This window comes from Protobothrops mucrosquamatus, unplaced genomic scaffold, assembly GCF_001527695.2.
Source record: "Protobothrops mucrosquamatus isolate PMUCROS unplaced genomic scaffold, P.Mucros_1.0 scaffold119, whole genome shotgun sequence".
Classification (NCBI taxonomy): Eukaryota; Metazoa; Chordata; class Lepidosauria; order Squamata; family Viperidae; genus Protobothrops; species Protobothrops mucrosquamatus.
In genome coordinates this window covers 622,671-643,869 of record NW_015386490.1, presented here as the reverse complement: position 1 = coordinate 643,869, position 21,199 = coordinate 622,671, and the positions used below count along the sequence as shown (strand labels likewise).

Below are 21,199 nucleotides of genomic sequence, written 5' to 3'. Positions count from 1 at the left end.
CAAGTCTCTTGGGCACCTCAGTATTTTGATTCCTGGAGGACCTCCCTAAACTATCACATGAATGGGAGCCATATTGGGAGATTTCAATTAGTTTGCCAACACAATATTGTGAAAATGAAGGAGGAGATGTTTATAAGCAGCAGCCAGCATTTTTTTCAGTGCCGTTGTAACTTTGATTGGTCTCTGAATGAATAGTTGTTAAGATGAGAACTTCCTGTACTTTCAACCAGACCTCTGCCAAAGATCTTTCTAGGCACATTTAGCAAATAAATGATCCTGTAGTTTGAATATTAAACTTTCTTAAAGGTGGCTTTTTTCGCCTTAGTTTCCTCCTGACATTTTGTTAATGAGGGAAAGCTATAAGTTGCTATAGTCTTGTGAAGGATAATTCCTCTTGTCTTTCCATGCCTCCAAAGTTCTTTTCTCAAGTTCCCCTTTCCCTGTTCCTTCAATGCTCTCCTAGAAAATTCATGGATATTAACCAACTAAACATCCAAGGAACTTGCAGAGTTCCTATGCCTCCTTGTAGCTCATTTCCAAGTGGCCCAATTTTTCTTGGGAAGTGATGTGCACGATCTACTTAAGTTTATTAAAAGGATAATTGGACACATTTACTGAAAATAAAGATTCTCCTTGGAGATTACTTAAGTGGAACCTCCATATTTTAGAACCAGGTATCATGAGCCCAGGAGAATGGGTTGGGCAAACAGGAAAGGTATATTGTTTTCCTCTTTTAATTGCAGTCTTTCTGCCTATTAGTGCTGGCCTAAAAATCTTCTGGCTTTCTTTTTCAGGGTTACTCTTATGCTTATGAACTGCCTGGAGCCATAGTTCAACAAAAAGCACAAAGTCTCCAGGGTCAGCTAAGTGTTTACTACCCTGAACCCTAAAGAGAAATATTGGCATAAAGTGTTCCTGCAGGGTATTAGATGTGAGTGGAGCTGAAGGACACAAGAGAATACTTATTAAAAATAATAAAACTGCATGATAAGCTGTATAATCCTCTCAGCTGTATGATACTCCATTAACATTATTAACAACCCTATCTATTTTTATTGAAAAGATGTTTCATGTATCAGAGTTTGCCACGATTCCAGCCCATTTATTAAGCCTGGAATAGCCAGAGTCACTTCAGACTGTATTTATTATTATTATTATTATTTGCAGGGTGAGTGCTGTGACTATTGGACTCGTGGGGATTCAGAGAAATAAAGTGTCATCCTTCAGTCTACACATTTCCCCAAGGAGTGATGGCAAGAATGTTCTCTTACTGTCTTTTCCTATTAGATTTCCCTCTAATTTCTATTAATGGGATTCTGAGACCTGTTCCAGCACTTTGAAATTTATCTTTTCCATCTCAAATAGCAATATTTAACAACCTGTTACAGAGAGGTTTTTTTCTCCTTTGCACGTCAAAGCTCTCTCTGGGTTTTCAGTGTAGAATGCCAGTAGATGCTCACTAGCTATAGTTGTACATTAAAATAATAATGTTTATGAGCTTCTAGATGTTTGTAATCCAATTATTTATTCTGCAGTGGAATGGAAATATATATTTCTTTTATTCAAGCAAGCAAACATGCAGCGTTCCAGGAAACCAGGCCCATTCAGGCATTATGAAATGTGGAGCATTTATAACATATGTGCTTCAATAATGCCTCTGCCCTGAACTGATGTCACTTACATGATATCACCTTCTGTGCACATTTGTGTGTTGAGTGTAAGTGTCTGGAAGAGAGAAGACTTTCCATTTCTTATGGTATGCATGTTGGCTTCTGTGTGAACAATATTGCTGGCAGACGTTAGCAATTCAAGTCTAATTATAGGAGTCATCATCATCTCAACCATGCTGGCAAGGAATTGAGTATTCTGTTGAGATTTCTGAAAGCCTGAACAGGTTTATTCTTTCAAACCTATAAAATGTGGAGGGTCTCCTGTCCATAATATTCTCACATTATCCTCAGAAATAAAGAAAGAGGAGGAACGGGAGCATCTAAACATAATGCTAATCCAGGATTTTCCATTAACCATGAACCAGGCCACTGTGTGGGTGATATTTCATCCCATGCCTCTGGATGACACATTATGTAGGGGAGACCACAAATACCTGAAAAGAAAGTCATTTTTTTATTCCACCTCAGGAAGAAAATGAGTCATGTGTGGCATTTTTCCCTCATGAAACTTCCATATCTGAGGGAGACAGAGGAAACCAAGTTGCTCAACTTCGTAGTGGCATAACAAACGCAAGGCAATGGGGATAATCTGCCTTGGGTACAGGCAATGTGGGAGTGCATATTGGACTAAGGATGCTGTTGAGAGGGTTGGCAATGGGTGCAGAAGTGGGTCTCTGCTGCTGATGTGCTGAACAACTGTTTGGCAGCAGTTCAATAATGACAAAGTGGGTTTTAAATAATGATCTAGGCACTAGGTATACCCATGACAATTACTTTTTTGTAGCTTCTATATAGTATGTGATTTGACATTTTGTATCATTGCCATACAGAACAAGTTCTGGGGGGGGGGGGATACTATGTATAGCTGTGTTATTGTGAAATGTGCTTGGTTCATTCATGGGATTTCCAGATTGGTAAGGCTAGTCCATTTAGGCAAAAATAAACTGTATTGATCCTCTCATTCTTACTATTTAACAATTTGTTATTTCTGATGTTACTGTCAACGCTGCTAACATCGGATGTTCTTGCTTTGACAACAGATGGAAATGCAGCCATTTTTCTCTATTGCTTCTAGAGCTAATTGATGCTGGGACGGGGAATGTGGATGAGAGTCCAGCTAGTCTTAACAATAATAACTTAGTCGCGGGAACCCAAGGACATTGGGCCCAGAGCTGATAGTGTTTTGGCAGGCTGGAGAGCTGGGGAGAAAGCCGGCGCTTCAAGCTAATTGGGAAATGTGATTTATGACTGTTTATTGGAGGAGGAAATTGTGCTTTGTTAGCTTGTATTCAGGGGAGGAGAATTTAGTTTTTGGTTTCGACTATGTAGTGCCGATGCTTTGTTTCTTGAATAAAAGATTCTTTAAGGTAAACAATGCCTCGAAGTTCTTTTGAAGAATTTCATCTGTTGGAACCATGACAGTTTATTGCTGTACAATTGTGTGTTATTGTCTGATGTTAAAGTTACTGATTTAGCTGCAGGCTACTAAGTTGCAGTTTCATTGAGTTTGTTTGAAGCTTGATTATATTTGGAACTAATCTGTTATAAGCTATTTTGAATACCGTTTAACAGTATAATCTCAAATATAGCACTGTTTTTATTTAGGCTTGTTATTTTTTTATTTATTGGATTTTGAGGCCACCTGAGTCTGGGCAGCTTATAATATCAAAAAGAATACATAATTTAAAAGGAACATAACCACCTGGATGAAATCACATAAATCACTTCCAAGGGGAAAAAAAATGCCAGGGGCTCCACAAACACTCTAGTCCCAGACCTGGGAAGAAAGCCAGCTCTTAAGAGACTTTCAGAGCATTTGAAGGCTGGGAGCCTACTCATCTTGGCAAATGTTGTTCCAGAAGGCAGGGGTCATGACAGAGAAGAGATGCTTTCTGAGTCCTGCAAGATGAGTTTTAATTGAAGAGACCTGTAGAGAATGTACTCTACCCAATTTTCTCCTGTGCCTCCCACCCCAAACAGGTCCCATTTCTGGAGACAGACATGGGACTGGTGCATTTTCTTCTGTAAGGCAGTAATTATAATATAATATACTTTGCTTTTCTGTTCCCCTGCTTGGCATGTGCCATGGTCCTGTTACATATTTTTCACTTGAAATAATTTAGGCCCCCTGTGGGGTCTTATGGCCCCTGGTTGGGAACTCCTCTTATAGGCATTTCTTCTTCAACTTCATTTCCTGGAGCTCCTCAGAAAATCAAGAATTATCCTGAATTGTCTCACAGGGAGAAAAACTGGCACATCAGGGAAAATTGCAGCCTCCATTTGGACCTCAACATCAGATGTTTGGAGCAGTCCAAGGATGTATTTCCCCATGAGTATGAATGATACTAGCAAATTGGAGGAAAACTAGAAAGTTTTATGTCTATGGCAACAAAATGCTAATGCCCTCCAGATCACACCACAAATGCCCTGAGATAAAAATCAGATGTAGAATGTAACCTCTGGTATTATCAGCCCTTTGACTAGGAAACCAAGGCCATGAATGCTAATACTATATTTATCATTTATTTTTTATTCAACTTATATGCCACTCATCTCAACTGGAGGTGACTCTGTATAAAATTACAGTAACAGAATCTTGAAATCTGAATCTGAATATGCTGAATATGCTTTTCCCCTTCCCTTTATCTTTGTGATAACTAGAGAGGATTAAGACTAAGAATTTTTTTTTTCAAATTTTGACTCAAATTTCCTGATTGTTGTCTTGGTTGTGGCTTTTCTCAAGATTATTCCAATTGCCCATTACAGGTACTATAGTGTCAGGTCCTCAAATACTTGGAACTACTTATTTCTGAGGATGCCAACATTTAGTTGGTGATTATGTGTTTGTTATAGTACTACTCCTAGAGAAGGAACATTTATATCTGTTATTAACTAACTTTGTTTATTCCTATTTGCATCTAACTGCATATTTAGAGGATTCGATCTACTTCGTGTGTACATTACAATCCTGTAATTTAAAAGGAGTTTTAAAAAAGAAATGGCATTTGATTCTTTTCTGGGTTTATACGTTGCTCTAAATCAAGGACAAGGTTTACTGGGAAGCAAGCAGTGTTATGCAAGAAGAGCGTAGAGTATACTTCCAGTTTCTTTGGTTGTTTCTTTTATATATACTTTCTTCTGTTCATATCTAACTAAAGTTGAATATATACAAATTATGAGAATGCAATTATGTGAAGGTTACCAGATACATATAGAAAATGTTTTCTCTTGTTTTTCTGAATGGGAATAACACACATTTCAGCTGGAAATATATATATATATATACGTAGTTTAAAGAGAAATACTTACATTGTTGAGGCATATGCATCCTATTCAATCTTGACAGAAAACTGCACCAGATATTCAATTTTTGAGATTTTACCAGTTGAAAGAAACTCAATCAGCTGGATACTAGCAGCCGTATCGTATCAGTTTGGGCTTATGATTGTGAACAAACTGGACAAATTCCAGGGCGAAACATGCCAGGACAAAACAGGAAACATGGAAGCCGGCTGCTAAATGCAAAAAACCAGAAATCATCCCACATTTGGTAGATTTTGAACTGAAGTTGTTCCAGATGAAAGGAAATAGAATGGTATTTTATTTTTTCTGTTTGATCTCTCATAAAATGTAGAAAGTTTTGTAGGAAGATTTTTCACCTCCTTAACTAAAGGGAATAATTTAGAAGTAGTGCAGTGTTGTGAAGGTTATACCATATACTTATTTTAGTTACTTAAATTGTAGAATTCATACAACATTTCCTATTTAATAGGAAAGCTAGGGTAGGATCCAATTGCTATTCCTAATGTCTAAGTAGTTTTAAATCTTTCCCAACATTCTGTGTCAGCTAAAAGTTTGAATTTTTTGCTCATAGCAGAAAGATCTGTTAAAATACGACATTGTTTATGAAACCTCATATCACAATTACTGAATATGTTGCTGAGGCACCACTGCACTTTTTCTTCTAACTTCTGTAGCATACAAATACAGCTGTTCTTTTAGTATTTGTAGTAAACTGTCAATCAATGAGAAAATATGTTAGTTGACCTCCGAAGGCTGAATTCTTTCTTGATGGTATATTTTATCCCTTGAAATCTTGTCACAGCTTTAAGCCATTAGTAGGCAACAGTTCCACTTTCCAAATATTATAGTGCATATAATGGTGCAATTCAGTTAAAGATTATTATTAATACATTTATGCTTCTGTTTCCATACTATCTGTAGTTAGTTGACAATACATATTTAACTCTGTGTGCTGTTGAGGTGTCTTTCAAACTTAGCAAATTTAAGATGTGTAAACGTCAACTCCCAGAATTGTCCAGCCAGCATGCTATGTTCATACATTATATGAACATAAAAACAAAGCATACCTAATGCCCATGAAAATATTTACTGAGCTATTGGGACAATATTTTCACTATATACAGACTCCAGATAAAGTGGACCTGATACCTATTTGTGAATGACAGATTATTTTCTTGGTTGTTGTTACTATTGCTTTGAAACTGGTTAGATGAAGTATGTCTTATTCTGATTCAAAGACCTCACAAACATAGGTGATTGTGTATCCTGTTTTTTAAAAACTACTTGGATAAACTTGAAAATGCATTAATTATAAAATAAAATCTGCAGGATCTAAGTTGTTAAGACATGCTTAAGGATTGAAAGACTTCTTCCTTGTACAGATTGTGATTGTGAATATTTTCCCTTTGTCAAAGAGTCACACAATTTTGGAGATGGATGTACTGTAACCAACCAAAATTTCTGAATCCCAGTAAAAAATAGATTATTGCTGAGGATCAAAGTCTTTGGTTACAAATTCCAAAACAGTGCATCATTTAATGTTGTTCTAATTTCACTTTCCAGAAGGATACTTTCCAAGTTTCCAAGCAATTGTATATAACTTTAATCATTTGTTTAGTCTTTTTTCCCATTACTATTGGCAACACATTTTAAAAAGAGAGAAAGAAAACATAACTTATGAGCAAGCCCAATATATTAAATGTATAAATAATGCATCTTGTCACCTTATTCATAATGCAGCAACACTGCTTATAATATAAATGTTAGCTTTTCCATTGCTCTAATTTGACCCTTCATCACCAGGCATGTTGCCTTCATCTACTTCCAGATATTTCCATTTACTTGAAAGGAGGTTGAAGTATTACCTTTCATGAAGTATTCCTCTGAATTTTTGGAAGGGACCTAATGCACAAATGGGCTGCTCACTAAATGCATCTATAGACATCAGCTATGTCTTCTTGCAGCAATCCAAAAGTTATAGGAATTTCTTGTGGGAATGTGAAATGTTGCTTATCAAATTCTTTACACTGCTTAGTTTAATGTTCTGATGGAACAAACTAGCACAAATAAACAGCCAGCAAGTTCCACTCCCACAGGCAGTGATGATGATATGCTTAATAATAATAATAACGTATTTACAGGTATAGAAGCTAAGTTTGAAAGATATCAAGACCCCAACAAGGCAGTATATGCTGAAATTACTAGTTTACCACATTTGAATAGAAGCTAGAAAATATTAGAAGCCACATTACATTTGTGCTACATGACCCTCAATACTCTGCATATTATCAAAACTTCAGAGTTTTAAACAATCTTAAAAGAACAATGGTAAATTATACAAAGGCAACAGTCTGCCCAGAAATCTCTCAGTAGGGCCAACTATTACCATTGAGGGCTAATGATTAGGATCTGAAAATCTAGTAAGCCACATAGGCTGGGGGTGTGTGTGTGAGGAGATAAACATCTTTTACAGAAATGCTCCTCTAGATAAAAATATATTAAACCGAAGCTTTGAAGAACTGCCATTTCGAGTAAAAGAACCCTAAAAAAGGACACAAAGGAGAGAAGGTGTATCTGAAGTTCATCATCAGCACTTAACATCTGGAGTATAGTCGAATCACCTGATTATGCTCTTTTCCACTTGCGTATGATGCATTGTATTTTTTAGTTCCATTCTGGTAAATATTTAAACATATAAATTACCATATGGAGGCTTTAAGCAAATCTTTCTTTAGTCTTTTTCAGGGTAATTCATTTTCTCTCCCCCCGTGTTGCCATTTTAGTATTATTGTACCCAAAGCCAGCTCATTTAATTTTGGCACTTAAGCCTGAAAATCTCTACCAGTGCGTATCCTTCTTCAATAATAAATGAAATAGTTGACTTTTTCTTCTTCTTATGTGGCACGCAGAGTCAGCTTCCTGAGGCTCTGCCAAATTGAGGGGTCAACTGTACATTTGTGTTATTGAAGGTAAAATGGGGCCATAGTGACTGTGAAACTGTGCTCCAGGATTTTATAGATGCAATTAACAGAGGTGCTGTTCAGAAGCTCTGTGACCTATCCTAGTAGGCAAGAGGCGTTTATTTATGTGTTTCTTTCCATTCAGTTTTCTAGTAAGCACACAACGGAGTAAACCACCACTTCTTCCAGCCCTACCTTCCATTCACATTTTCCATTCACATGTATTTATTATCTTTTGTAGATTCCACAGGGCTACTTGCTTTTCATTTTATCCTCCTAACTATCCCAAATCACCTGCAGTGTGGTGAACATGTCAAATTCACACACGTTGCTTTTGAATCATAGAATCACGGGGCTGGAAAGGATTTTGGAAGTCTTCTAGTCCAATCCTCTGCCCAAGCAGGAGATCTTATTACATCCCAGAAAATAGCTGTCCAATCTTTTCATGAATATCTCAGGTGATGGAGCATCCACAACTCTGGGAAGCAAGCTGTTCCATCAATTATTTATTTTTATGTATTTATTTTATCCTGCCTTTATTATTTTTACAAACAACCCAAGGCAGTGAACATAACCAAGACACCTTCCTGCTCCTATATTTCCCACAACAACACCTCTGTCTGGTGAGTTGGGCTGAGGGAGAGTGACTGGCTCAGTCACCCAGCTACCTTTCACGGCTCAGATGGGACTTGAACTCATGGTTTCCTGCTTTCTAGCCTGGTGCTTTAAAGCTAGACTGTCTCACTGTCAGGAAATTTCTCCTTAGTTTCAGATTGAATCTCTCATTAAAAAGAATCTATTCATTGTTTCTTGTCCTGCCCTCAGGTGCAGAACAAACTGAAAGATAAACTGAAAGAGTTTGTCTAAACTAAAAAAAATGGGCATAAGAACACATAACTAAGGCAGAATAACAGCATATAGCCAAAATCTGCAAAGATGAAGTCAAGAAAGTTAAGGCTAAGAATGAGCTAAGACTTGCAACAAATGTCAAAAATAATAATAAAAAAGTTTCTTTAAACATATAAAGAACAACAACAATAACAACAACAACAATAAAGTTGGAATGGATCTTGGAGGTCATCTACTCCAACTCCCTGCTCAGGCAGGAAACCCTATACCATTTCAGACAAATGGCTGTCCAGTCTCTTCTTAAAAACTTCCAGTGTTGGACCATTCATAGCTTCTGGAGGCAGGTTGTTTCACTGATTAATTAGGAAATTTCTCCTTAGTTCTAGGTTGCTTCTCTCTTTTATTAGTTTCCATTCATTGCTTCTTGTCCTTCCTTCAGGTGCTTTGGAGAATAGCTTTACTCCCTCTTCTTTGTGGCAACCCCTGAGATATTGGAACACTGCTATCATGTCACCCCTCATCCTTCTCTTCATTAAAGTAGACATACCCAATTCCAGCAACCGTTCCTTACATGCTTTAGCCTCTAGTCCCCTAATCATCTTTGTTGCTCTTCTCTGTACTCTTTCTAGAGTCTCAACATCTTTTTTACATCGTGGTGACCAAAACTGGATGCAGTATTCCAAGTGTGGCCTTACCAAGGCATTGTAAAGTGGTATTAATACTTCATGTGATCTTGATTCTATCCCTCTGTTAATGCAGCCTAGCACTGTGTTGGCTTTTTTGGCAGCTGCAGCACACTGCTGGCTCATACTTAAGTGATTGTCCCCTAGGACTCTGAGACCCCTCTCACAGTTACTAGTATTGAGCAAGGTACTACCTATACTATATCTGTGAATTTGGTTTTTCTTGTCTAAATGTAGAACATTACTTTTTTCACCTGTCTTGTCTTCACCTCACTTGACTTTTTCAAATGTCAAGGAAACAATCGGTCCACAAATGGGAGATTATGACAAGGAAGTGATCAAGGAGAAAGCAGAGTTGCTTAATTCTTTCTTTCCATCTGTCTTCTTGCTAAAAAGAAAAAAAATAGCCCATCTACCAAAAACAGAACTGTAAAAGATAAACTAGGAATACAAATTAAAATAGGTAACAAAATGGTCAGAGAACACCTGACCACTAGATGAGTTGAAATCACCAGGTCCTGATGGATTACATCCCAGAGTTCTGAAGGAGCTGGCAGAAGTGATCTCAGAACCACTGAACCATATCTTTCAAAGATCCTGGAGCACCAGAGAACTAGCAAAGGACTGGAAAAGAGCTAATGTGGTTCCCATCTTCAAAAAAGGGGGGAAAATAGATCAATCAGATCAATCAGCCTACCATCAATATCTGGGAAAATCCTGGAAAAGATAATCAAGCAACAAATCTGTGAACATCTAGAAGGAAGCAAAGTTATAATAAGAAGGTAACATGGGTTTGTCAAAAACAGATCATGCCAAAGAAATCTTTATTTCATTCTTTGACAAAGTGATTAAATTAGTGGACAGCATCACCACCAGATGGATTTGTAACTGACTGGCAAACCGCACTCAGCGTGTAGTCCTTAATGGAATTACATCTACATGGAGGAAAGTAAGCAGTGGGGTACCACAAGGCTCTGTCTTAGATCCAGTATTCTTTAATATCTTCATAAATGACTTAGATGAGGGAATAGAAGGGGAAATCATCAAATTTTCAGATGATGCCAAGCTAGCAAGAATAGCCAACACCTCAGAAGATAGTCTCAAGATCCATCTGGATCTTGACAGACTTGAACATTGGGCTGTATCTAATAAAATTCAATGTAGAGAAAAGTAAGGTTTTACACTTAGGCAAGAAAAAAACAAATGTACAGGTACAGATAAAACTTGGCTCTATAGCAGTAATTGTGGGAGAAATCTTGGAGTCCTAGTGGACAGTCCCTTAAATATAGTCAGCAGTGTGTTGCAGCCATGAAAAAAGCCAATGCAATCCTAGGCTGCATTAACAGAGGAATAGAATCAAGATCATAAGAAAGATTACTACTTTATAATACCCTGATAAGACCACACTTGTAATAGATGAAACTTGGCTCAACAGCAGTAACTGCAAGAGAGATTTTTGACCTATTTTTACCTGTGTTCTTGTTCTGTTTCCCACTGTGCTGCTTTTGATTGGTTGAGCTATTTTTTTCCTTTTGGATAAAGACAAACTTTTGACTAAAATTTTTGGCTAAATGGAATTTGATGTTCATTATTATAGTGTTCTTCATGTAGATGTCATAGCATATTAGTACAGTTTTTATTAGGAAAAGAAAAGACTGCAAGATAATTCCTGCTATCTTTCTGGAAAAATCTTAGTCAGCTATTGCCAGTCAATGGCAACCAGACCTGATCTATGGGATTGATAGCCTGGCTCAATATAAGGAAGCTTCCATGTTTTTATAATCTTACCCATAGCCTGCTGATTATGAGTTGCTATTTAATAAGATGCTTGGGCAGTCATGAAAACTACAACTTTGTTCTCCAAATATCTTGCATATTTTTATCTATAGGAATGTCCAAAGCAGCGATCAGTGACTCCTAAAGACCTGGGTCTAAGATTCTAAGCCCATCTCCTGTCCTTCACCTTATGGGTGTTTTGTATACATTGAATCTATTTGTCTCACTTTGTTGATTGTCTCAGGAGGGGGAAAATCCACAATAATGGAGTTCAGAATAGGCAAGGGCTTTGTAGCTCTCATTTAAAGGCTATGGAAATTTGAAAGGAAAGGAAGATGATAGTATCGCCCATACACAGAAAGCAATTATAAGTCCAGGGAGGAAATGTAATAAAGCCTTATTGAGTTGAGATAACTGCGGTGGCTGCAGGGCCAGTGTTCTGGAAGGAAAAGGCTGGAGGAAAGCCTTCTCAGACCTTTCATCCTGTCTCTGTCATTTCCATACAGATTAATGAGCTCCAGGATGCCCTCAACCATGTTCAGACCACTCTCTGTTTCCCAAAATAGAAAACTCTATCTTGTGCCAGTGTGTCATATTCCCAGGCTATCAGCACCATTGTGTTTTATTGCCCCATTGTATTCAGAGGTTACTTCCGAACTTTTCCTCTTTGCTCCTTAATTACTCGTTTTGACGGTTTGATTCCCTGAGAAGAGCCCCTGAAACATCTGACCTGAGTTACGCATCCATTGTATATAAAAGAATGTGGCACGAAGCATTAACTTAAGGATCATATAACTGCCAACTGAATCTGCATGGAAAAAAATTGCTAGCCAAGTTTTGTCTAGCATGCCTGTGTATACGTCTTGCAGAGCCAGAATATTAACTAGGTCTTATTTCTTTTAAAAGAGAAGTAGTAATTGTTGACAATGAGTACATTGATTAGGTAAAATGGTCAGTTTACACAGTAAAGTGGTCAGTTTACACAGTCGTTCAGGTTTGCAGATTAAGAAATCTGTTGAATTTCTGTTTCCTGTTGGCATTATAAAAATAATTGCGTAAGTAAATTGGCCTTTGCTTATTTTATTATGCAGAACTGCAGCCACCTCACTTTTTCCAGGTAGTTAGAACAGAATCTGGATTAACTGTACCATTTCCTTTTTTTCCATTTAGAACCATATTATTTCCTTCAAAATCATACCAGTTGGCAATGCCAGCTGCCTTCTTAGAATAAGTAACATTACATATATTTTTTTACTGTTTTTCCATTTTATGAGGGTGATTAAATATTCTGAGGACCAAGAATGAATAGTTACCACTCATTTTCTCCATTTTAGTAGTGATAGAATTAATTTTGGTAAGGTCAAGGTAACATGTGGGCTTGCTTTCACTTGGAAAAGGAAAATGCTACTCTTTTTAAAATCAATGAAATAACAGAGTAATTGCATTTCTAAATAGCTCTATTTGACATAATGGGATTTTTGAGAAAAGTTGCATAAGATTGTCCTGCATATCACATTTCAGAGCCAAGAACAGTTTATTCTCTGAAAGATTTGAATTGACCAGTTTAAATATTTTGTACAGTGCATAACTGAATTATAGAAGTTCCATATTAAGATTACTATAAATGAAGCCTTTTAAAGGTATTATCTACATTTAGTTATCTTCCATCTTAAAGATTAAAAAAGGATTAACATATCTTCTAATGTGAACTGAATACATTTTAGCTTTCTTCTTTTTTTAAGGAAACTTACTGATCACTACAGAAAAAATAGGGACATGGATTTGTTGAGTATAGATGATGGGTTTTGTAACTGGAGCACACTGTTCAGAAAGCTGATATGTATCTCCACAAAATGCATGCTCCTCTTAGCAATAGTGGTTTGCCTCTTATTATTTTCAGACTATATCAAATAATTTAATTGAAGAGCAACAAAAATCTCTTCCCACTGTTGTTCTGCAGCCTTTTTGAAATGTTATGCCATTTCTCTGTTTCAGTCCAGGGAAATTATCCATATCTCTGACAAGAGAATAGGTTACTAATGCACCAACACAGCTGTTTTGACACTTTTGATGAATAACATTCAATACTATTAATTGGAACAATTGCTTTTCATTTAACTAAATCACTAGAATTGCTAAACTAAATTGAAACGGAATGTAATTTTGCCTCACTCTCCTTTAATATGGGCCTCTAAATGTCTTCTCCCTGAAGGATTAGTAACTTAATCACCTAACAGTGATAACTGTTTCATAGCCCTCAGCTGGAAAGCTTTTCCTGCTAAGCAGAATTGCAAGGGGGAAAGTGTTATATGTAACAGGGATGGGGAAAAGAATTCCATTTCTGTTCTTTCTTTCCCTTTTTACTGCAATATTAATCATATTAAAAATGATCTCCTGCCTTTTCCTCCCTCTTCCATCCAGATCTTTATAGTTCATTATAATTCCAGCCTCCTCACCTTTCATTTTGCTTGTATCAATCACACACATTTCTCTGTGTGCATGGCAATTATATCTGTCCGTTTTGCTAGAGAGAGAGAGAGAGAGAGAGAGAGAGAGAGAGAGAGAGAGAGAGAGAGAGAGAGAGAGATTTTCACTGCCATTAATCAGAAAATAGAGTAGAACCTACAGATGTGTATTTCTATACACACATAATTACATATTAGATACTTGTTCCCATATAAACATGCTTGGTATTGTTCTCCTTATCTTAAAAAACACAGAGAAAGGAGTAAGCATTGTTTAGAAAAGTAAATCTTCCTCCTTCCGTTTTGTATTCAAGATGGACAGTGATTAATATTTATATGTTACTTATATGTAAGGGTGTGTGTCTATACATATGTTGTATATAGTATGCTTAAATGTGTGTTATGTATGTGTACACTTTGAGAGCAAGCAACTAAATTTAATTTTTAATGTGTGCCATTGTGCCCACAGTAAAAAATGACAATAAAGATTATCTATCTATCTAAAGATTAAATAATTTCTGCCTGATTTTTTTTTAAAAAGCATTCTGCTTTTGTTTGATTTTCTCATTCATTTTGTCCTTCTTTACTGTACCAGTTCTCATCCAGATTAATGCTGAAATATGATATTATGAATCCTGAAATTTCAGATTATGCATATTTACTTGGCTGATTTCAAATCTGCCTTTACTATTGTGGCAATGGAAATTCCAATAATGTTTTATTTATTCATCTCACATAATGACTTGGCCTAGCTGAACAAAATCTCACAAGGCCAAGTAGTGAGTGTAAAGTAATTACTGCATGTCATACATTTACATAGCCCTTCTCAGAATGAGATAAGCCTCAAACAACAGTTAGCAGCAGCAGGAAGACCAGAGCAAAGAAATAAGAATGGTAAAGACAAAGCAGGCACTTTGTGTGGAATTATGTTTGACTATTTTAGGTAAGTGACTAGCAGAAGCTGCATTGCTTGGCACGCTTAGCAGGGAATAAGGGAACAAAAGGAATTCATTTTTGAGCAAACAAGCACAGAATTTCTTTGTTGTATATTATATAGGTCAAATGAGTGGAGCACCAAGTTTTTTTTAATAACAGGTATGAATGATGTGAAGGGAAAACATTTAAAAATATTTTAATGGCAATAGATAACAAAGAATCTATCCCATGGATTGTGTGGAGATCCTAGACCTAGAGGTACTTTGCCTTATAGAACTTGTAATAAACTATGATATTTCTAAGTGTCACTTTGAGCAGCTATGTGGCAAAAGTAGTGTTCAGGAGTCTTTTCTGCATGAGGCCGTCAGATTTCTCCATTTTGTTAGAATTTACTAGATAGTGATCCAATCCACAATATACCCCTGCTTACTTTTTGCATGTGATGATGTGTGGAGATAATCAAAGATTATTGCTTTCCAGAATATGATCTTATCTTGACAACAGCTAAATAGTGCTGCTGGGATTATTATTATAATATATATATATCTATATAAATATATATAACAGCTAGCCTATCGCCTTTAATACTTTAAGTCAAAGCCTCCCACAACACTGACAAGGTAAACCACTAGAACAGACATGTTAAATACAAGGCCTGTGGGTTGGATCCGGCCCGCGATGGGCCCAGTTCCGGCCCATGGGGCCAGCCTGGATATGGCAGAGGACCCCCCCTGCCCCGGCCCACCCCAGTCCAGCTGCCCGGATGCACACACATGAGGCGGCAAGCGTGCAGGGGCCCAGTGGTGCTCAGCAGCAGCAGCAGCTGCAGTCTGCTGGTCCCTCAGCTGCCCATTGGCCGGTGCATCCTGGGATCCCGCATCATGCACAGCACAGGTGGGTCCAAGTGCCACGGCCGCCAGGCTTGCTCACCAAGTGGCAGACAGAGGCAGAGGCTTGGGGGGAAAGACACATGATTTGGCCCACCGGATGTGCCAGCCAGCCTGCTGGCTGGCCATCCTGTTCCAGCCACAGCAGGCACAGGCAAGGAAAGACAGATGTCATAAATACTCCGCATCCTCCCCACTTGGCCTCCACTGTCTAACTTTGTCCTCCAGCTCCACTGCCCCCTGCCACACCCCCAATGGTCCCAGCAAACAGGAAGGGTGGGGAGCTCCCTGTCCCCAAGAGGCAGCCAGGATTTCCCTCCCTGCTCTGCATATATGTATATATATATGTATATGTATATATTTATATATGTATATATGCATATATATAAGATTTGTTCAATGTAAAATTTTGAGTAAATGTATAGTGAAACAACCTATGTCAGGTTCAAACCAATTAAAAGTTAAATATTTTGTTTATCTCTCAACTCAATGCACAAACTTAAAATTGAAAGATATGGACAGGATTCATATTGTATTCATATTTATTCATATTTGTATGCATAACACTACAACTCATTACAGGAGTTGTTTGTTTTGATTTTATTGTGTTATCCCAGTAATGCTGGGTGCACACATTGTGCTAAGCCATGTTTTGCTTAATCAAAGCTTGTGGAATAAGGCATAATAGCATTGTAAAACCAAAGCCACATGCATCACATTATAGCTTAGCATGATTGATGAATCCAGTCAATAATCCCCTTTCTTTTCCTCATGAACAGTGCAATTGTAGATTGAACAGAGACCTCTGTACACTGGAAAAATTAAATGTGCTCTATTTTTGCCAGTTCTATATCTCATTTCTTCCTAAGCATAGCTTTAGTCTTTTGCTTGTTCTATTTCAGTTTGATTTGGAAGCAGAATTCCTAGTATAAATTATGACTTAAAGGCTTCTGTGTGGTTTATTTATTTCTTAGATTTTTAGCTCTTATATTTCTTTAGGTCAACTATAGCTCACTTGAAAGAAGATAGAATATAAAGGCAATCCCAGAAAGCTCTTGTAAAATTAGATGAAGTTTGGTGTGTTAAAGGCAAACAGCCGAACAATTTTTTTTGTTACAAGTTTATAAAAAGAAACCCAGGATTTCCCCCCTGTGTGCTTTTGCTTTGCTTACTCATGATCCATGGTACTAGCTGATAGGGTCATCACAATGTATCCAAACTGATGTGAAGGCAGCAGGTTGTTTTACCATTTTTCTAAGCCTTTCGCCTGAACATTGAATCTAGGACTGATCACACCACCCTTGTTAAGTCTGTGTGAGATTAACTACAGTTTTGCCAGCTCAGTGGTCATCAGTGATCTCAAATTCATCTATGTAACCATGCTTCATTGTCATAGTTAAAAACCAGACAATTATTCTGGAGCACAGCTGATGCTTTCCATGCTTCTCTGCATTGTTGATGTTTCTAAGAGCATCTGCCAGAACATTCATGTGTACCATGATGACAGGACAACAGGATGGTGGAAAAAGGCCAAACAAATGTACATAACACTTCATAACAAAGACGAAGTTGGGAGCCTAATTTCAGAGCTTCATTTTAATACATATTATATATAAATTGGTATGTTACTTTTGGAGAAGCAGAAAGTTTATTACAGCTGTCTAGTCCTTATGATACAGTATAATGATTTACAATTTGAAATAGATCTTTGGGATCATTTTTTGAAGGGGGCATTTACTCATTTGTTTTTCTTACCTTCATAGTGGGGGTTTCTGCAGATGTCTGCAGGTACAGTGAAGAAAGTTAGGATAGGAGCCACAACAATGCTGTTCAAGGTCTACCTGTGTTTTTAAACACATAACAGGAGGTGCATGGAAAAACTGGCAAACACAGCAGAAAAGCTTGTTCTCCTGGACATCTTGACTTTTTTCACCATACTCTGTAGATACCCCCAGTTTTGTACAATGGCTGTGACTTATGTCTAAAATGCTATTGCAGACTGTGGGAAGTCAGAGCCCCCCAGAGAAGGAAATGTTAAAAGGGCAGAAAAATATATTTTTCCTCAAAAGGATTTTTAAAAGCAGAAACCAACCCAGCCCCCAAGTCTCTCTCTTTGCCCCAAGCAGGAGCCAGCCCTATACAAATGCATATGTAACCATCAGAAAGTTGGAGCCAGAAAACTCAAGAAGACAAAGAGACCTAAAATCTGCATATCCCATCTGAGATGGGACATAATAGGACTAACCCATTACCATCAAGTATACCAGAGAGGCACACCTAAACTCAGGTCAGAATATGTGACACAGGAAATAGCCTCAAAGTTCATGCCACAGGAACAGGAAACTATTCCAAACAAAAGGCTAAAGAGGGTATAAAAACCTACTGCCCATGTGCTCAGGTCCTTCTTTCCTCTGGTCTTTCCTGCAAGAACCATCTTTCTGCCTCTTCAATAAACTGTAACCTTCTTCCCAAAGCAGTCGCCATGTTGCTTATTTATTCCTGGCTTGGATGAACCAGGATAAAGACTTTACTTCCAACAGGACAAAACTTAAGAATGATATTTCAGTTGGCTTATTACTAAGATCATGGTAGTAGCTCTTAGATATGATCATATTTGTAAATGACCATTTGGCTGTACTGATATTTTGTTTTAGAAAATAGATTATTTAATGGTTAAAAACATATATAGCTATGTGAGCCCTTTTTAAAAAAAAATAACGTTGTTTTTTTTAAAAAAAATGATAACACCTTATCATCTATTCATTTGGTATTCAGTAGGCTCTGAGTGATTCATTATATCTGAAATATGGGATTTTTTCTAAAAGAAGACCAAACTATGCCAAGAAGTGATAATATGAATTGAAAGTGAGATTGGGGTCTTTTTAAAGGTGTTATTCAGCCACATTTTTATTGTTACTCTTTCTGCAATTGATCTGATCCTGTTTTTAAAGTGCCAATACCAATAGAAGAAATAGCAGCAGTGGTAGTAGCAGCAGTAATAATAAGCATCGTAACTGTATCTGATCTACTATCAAACAAATGCTGGAATGTGGCTCCCACTTTGGCTTCAAGAATCTGAAGTGATGTAATTGGAGAGATGTGTGCTCTGTGAATTGGAGGCATCTCTTAGGAGATAAATCTCCTTCCTTTGAATTCAGCCTGAACATTGGCAGAAAAAGCTCTGGGTAAATAAGCATCAAGCCTTATGAACAGACATTTATATGGCCATAATTTATTGGTCCTCTGAGTCCCTTTGAACCTTTGTAGCTCTTTGGGGGAAACAGTGTGTTACAGCAAAAGAAAAGGTGTTGATATAAATAAATAAAAAAACTTGCCTATAACAGGACAAAAAAAAAAAAGAGAAGAAGAAGAAGAAGAAATCCCTCTATTGTGTCATTTGTTCGAACAGCCTTGACATGTTCAGGGTTGTTTTCCTAAATTTTATTTTTTTTAATAGGATTTTGGCAAGCCATCCAGCACTATAGGAAATAAACAACTATTTGACAGATTCTTGCTCCTAAATCCTCTTTCCTGCAACTTTCCCCTCTGGTAAAAAGAGGTAAAAACTGCAAGAGTCCTGGTGAAAAAAATCAAACTTAGAGTATAGCTGAAGGATAATAGAAAGTTCCTTGGCTCTCAAGCCCTTTGGACTTCCTCCGATAGACAGCAATGACACAGTCTTCATGAGATTTTCTTCTTTTTTCAATTTGTCTCTTAAAATGTACATCTCTATCTAGAATAGTCACATACATCATCAAGAAGGATGAGTAACAAGGGACACACCTTTGCAAAACATTTGCATATACATATACATGCATATATATTTGCTTGATTTGAGATAGAAACAAACAGACTGGAAGTCAAAGTTTATTAACCTTTTTTCCAGTTTGGTCCATATCCCTAAGTCTATTATACCCTATGTGTGGACTGTTTATAAAATGAGTACATTTTAGGTGAACAACTCTATCATTGTGTTATCTTTAATATCAATTTTTGATGTAAATTGGTTTGCCCATACACACAACATAAGAAGAAAGAAAGAAAATTTCAGATAAAAGAAAGTTCAGATAAGGAACCTGATTGGTGTGATACAGAACAATCTAGATCTGCTATGTTATAACCTCATATCTTAAAGCACAGACCACTTTGTTACTGTGGCCTCATCCCCCCCCCCCAAGCTTTAGGGGCAAAAGCACATCCTGCTAGCAAAGCTGGCTGAGGAATTCTGGGAATTGAAGTCCACAAGTCTTCAAGTTGCCAAGGTTGAGGACCCCTGTACTAGTCTGTTCAACTCAGACTAGCCTTTGTCCTTAGCTTCCCCCAATGGCCTTGTAAAATGTTAGCATGAACACATTTTTCCTTTTGTATTCTTCATTGGATAATTTAGCATGTCTTTGAACTTTGTCTTTTTGTACATCCTTAAAATATTGTTTGTTTTCATAGGAATTGTGCCAATTGCTTCTGATGAGTAGTTTTATTGAAGATGACATGGGGAGGAATAAATATATAGCCCATTGTGATTTTTGGAGGACAGAGATCTGCAAGTACAAGTCATTACAATGTTGATGGTAGGGAATTCCTGGCTGTGCTTCTGGACCTGGCCTCTGGCTTGTATACTGTATATTTGGCACAATATGATTAGATTGACTGCTGTAGCAATTGACTCAGTTTAACATAGCCCTGATTAGAGTTTGTCTTGCCAATGGCAGTTCCTTAAATCTCACACAGCCTATTCTGTAATTTTCCCCATGAGCTATCTCTTATTAGCTGCCTCCAAATGGTTGCAGCTGTTGTTCAATGTCTGACCTTTAAGACTGATCTCTCCAATCCCATCTAACCAAATCTGGGTTTGTAATGTGCTATGGAGGACTGCCTGTTTCTTTGCTTCTGTAACCCAGCTATGTGGATTTGGAATGCTTTATAATGATTCAGCTTGCAAAAATAAACTCATAAGCTATTAAGAGAATTGTATTTTTGGTATTAATAAATAAAACAAGGATTTATTTTCTAGATAGCTAAACATATACAGACATACAATTCTAAGCAGTAAAGAAACTTAACAAAATGCAAATAGATGAAATCTAAGGTTTTTCAAATAGATACATGAAGTTTTTAAAGAGATATAGCTTGAGGGATATTTTGTTTGCCAACAGCTGTAAAGAAGGACCTACTTTAAGTTCTGTTGACCAGGATTGATACGTAGCTCTAACAAATTGTTCACTTTAATGTGAAACAGGGAATTGTTGAAATAATGGAATGGTACAAGGCAATTGTTAATTATTTGGCTGGTACTTACTGAAGAGCATTATATATCATCATGCTGGTAGGAATCATTACTATCTTTGAATCCTGAGACTCCAAGCTGCCCTTAGTTTGTCATTCTTGAGTAGATCTCATCTTCCTTAGAATAACTCTGCAAGCTGACAATTAATGAGAAACGCTGGAAGTGGTGTCCCAGGGGATGATTAAACCCCACAAGCCAATTAAAGGGAGTGTAATTGCCCCTGCTGTGCAAGTTGTTAAACAAGCTAGAGGTTATTGTCCTTCAAGTCAATGTACTGGAACAGCCAAGAATAGCCTATCAAGAAGGTAGGAAATAACCGCCCAGCAAGAAAATGCTACTAGGACGATTTTGTTTGGCATGAAGCTTTGTCTTGGGAGAACTTCAAA

The 21,199-nt window shown here is 37.3% G+C and overlaps 1 pseudogene; it reads right to left on the bottom strand.

Moving 5' to 3' along the window:
* Positions 1-16,592: 16,592 nt before the first annotated feature.
* LOC107284838 lies at positions 16,593-17,028 on the bottom strand (annotated as a pseudogene).
* Positions 17,029-21,199: the final 4,171 nt, after the last annotated feature.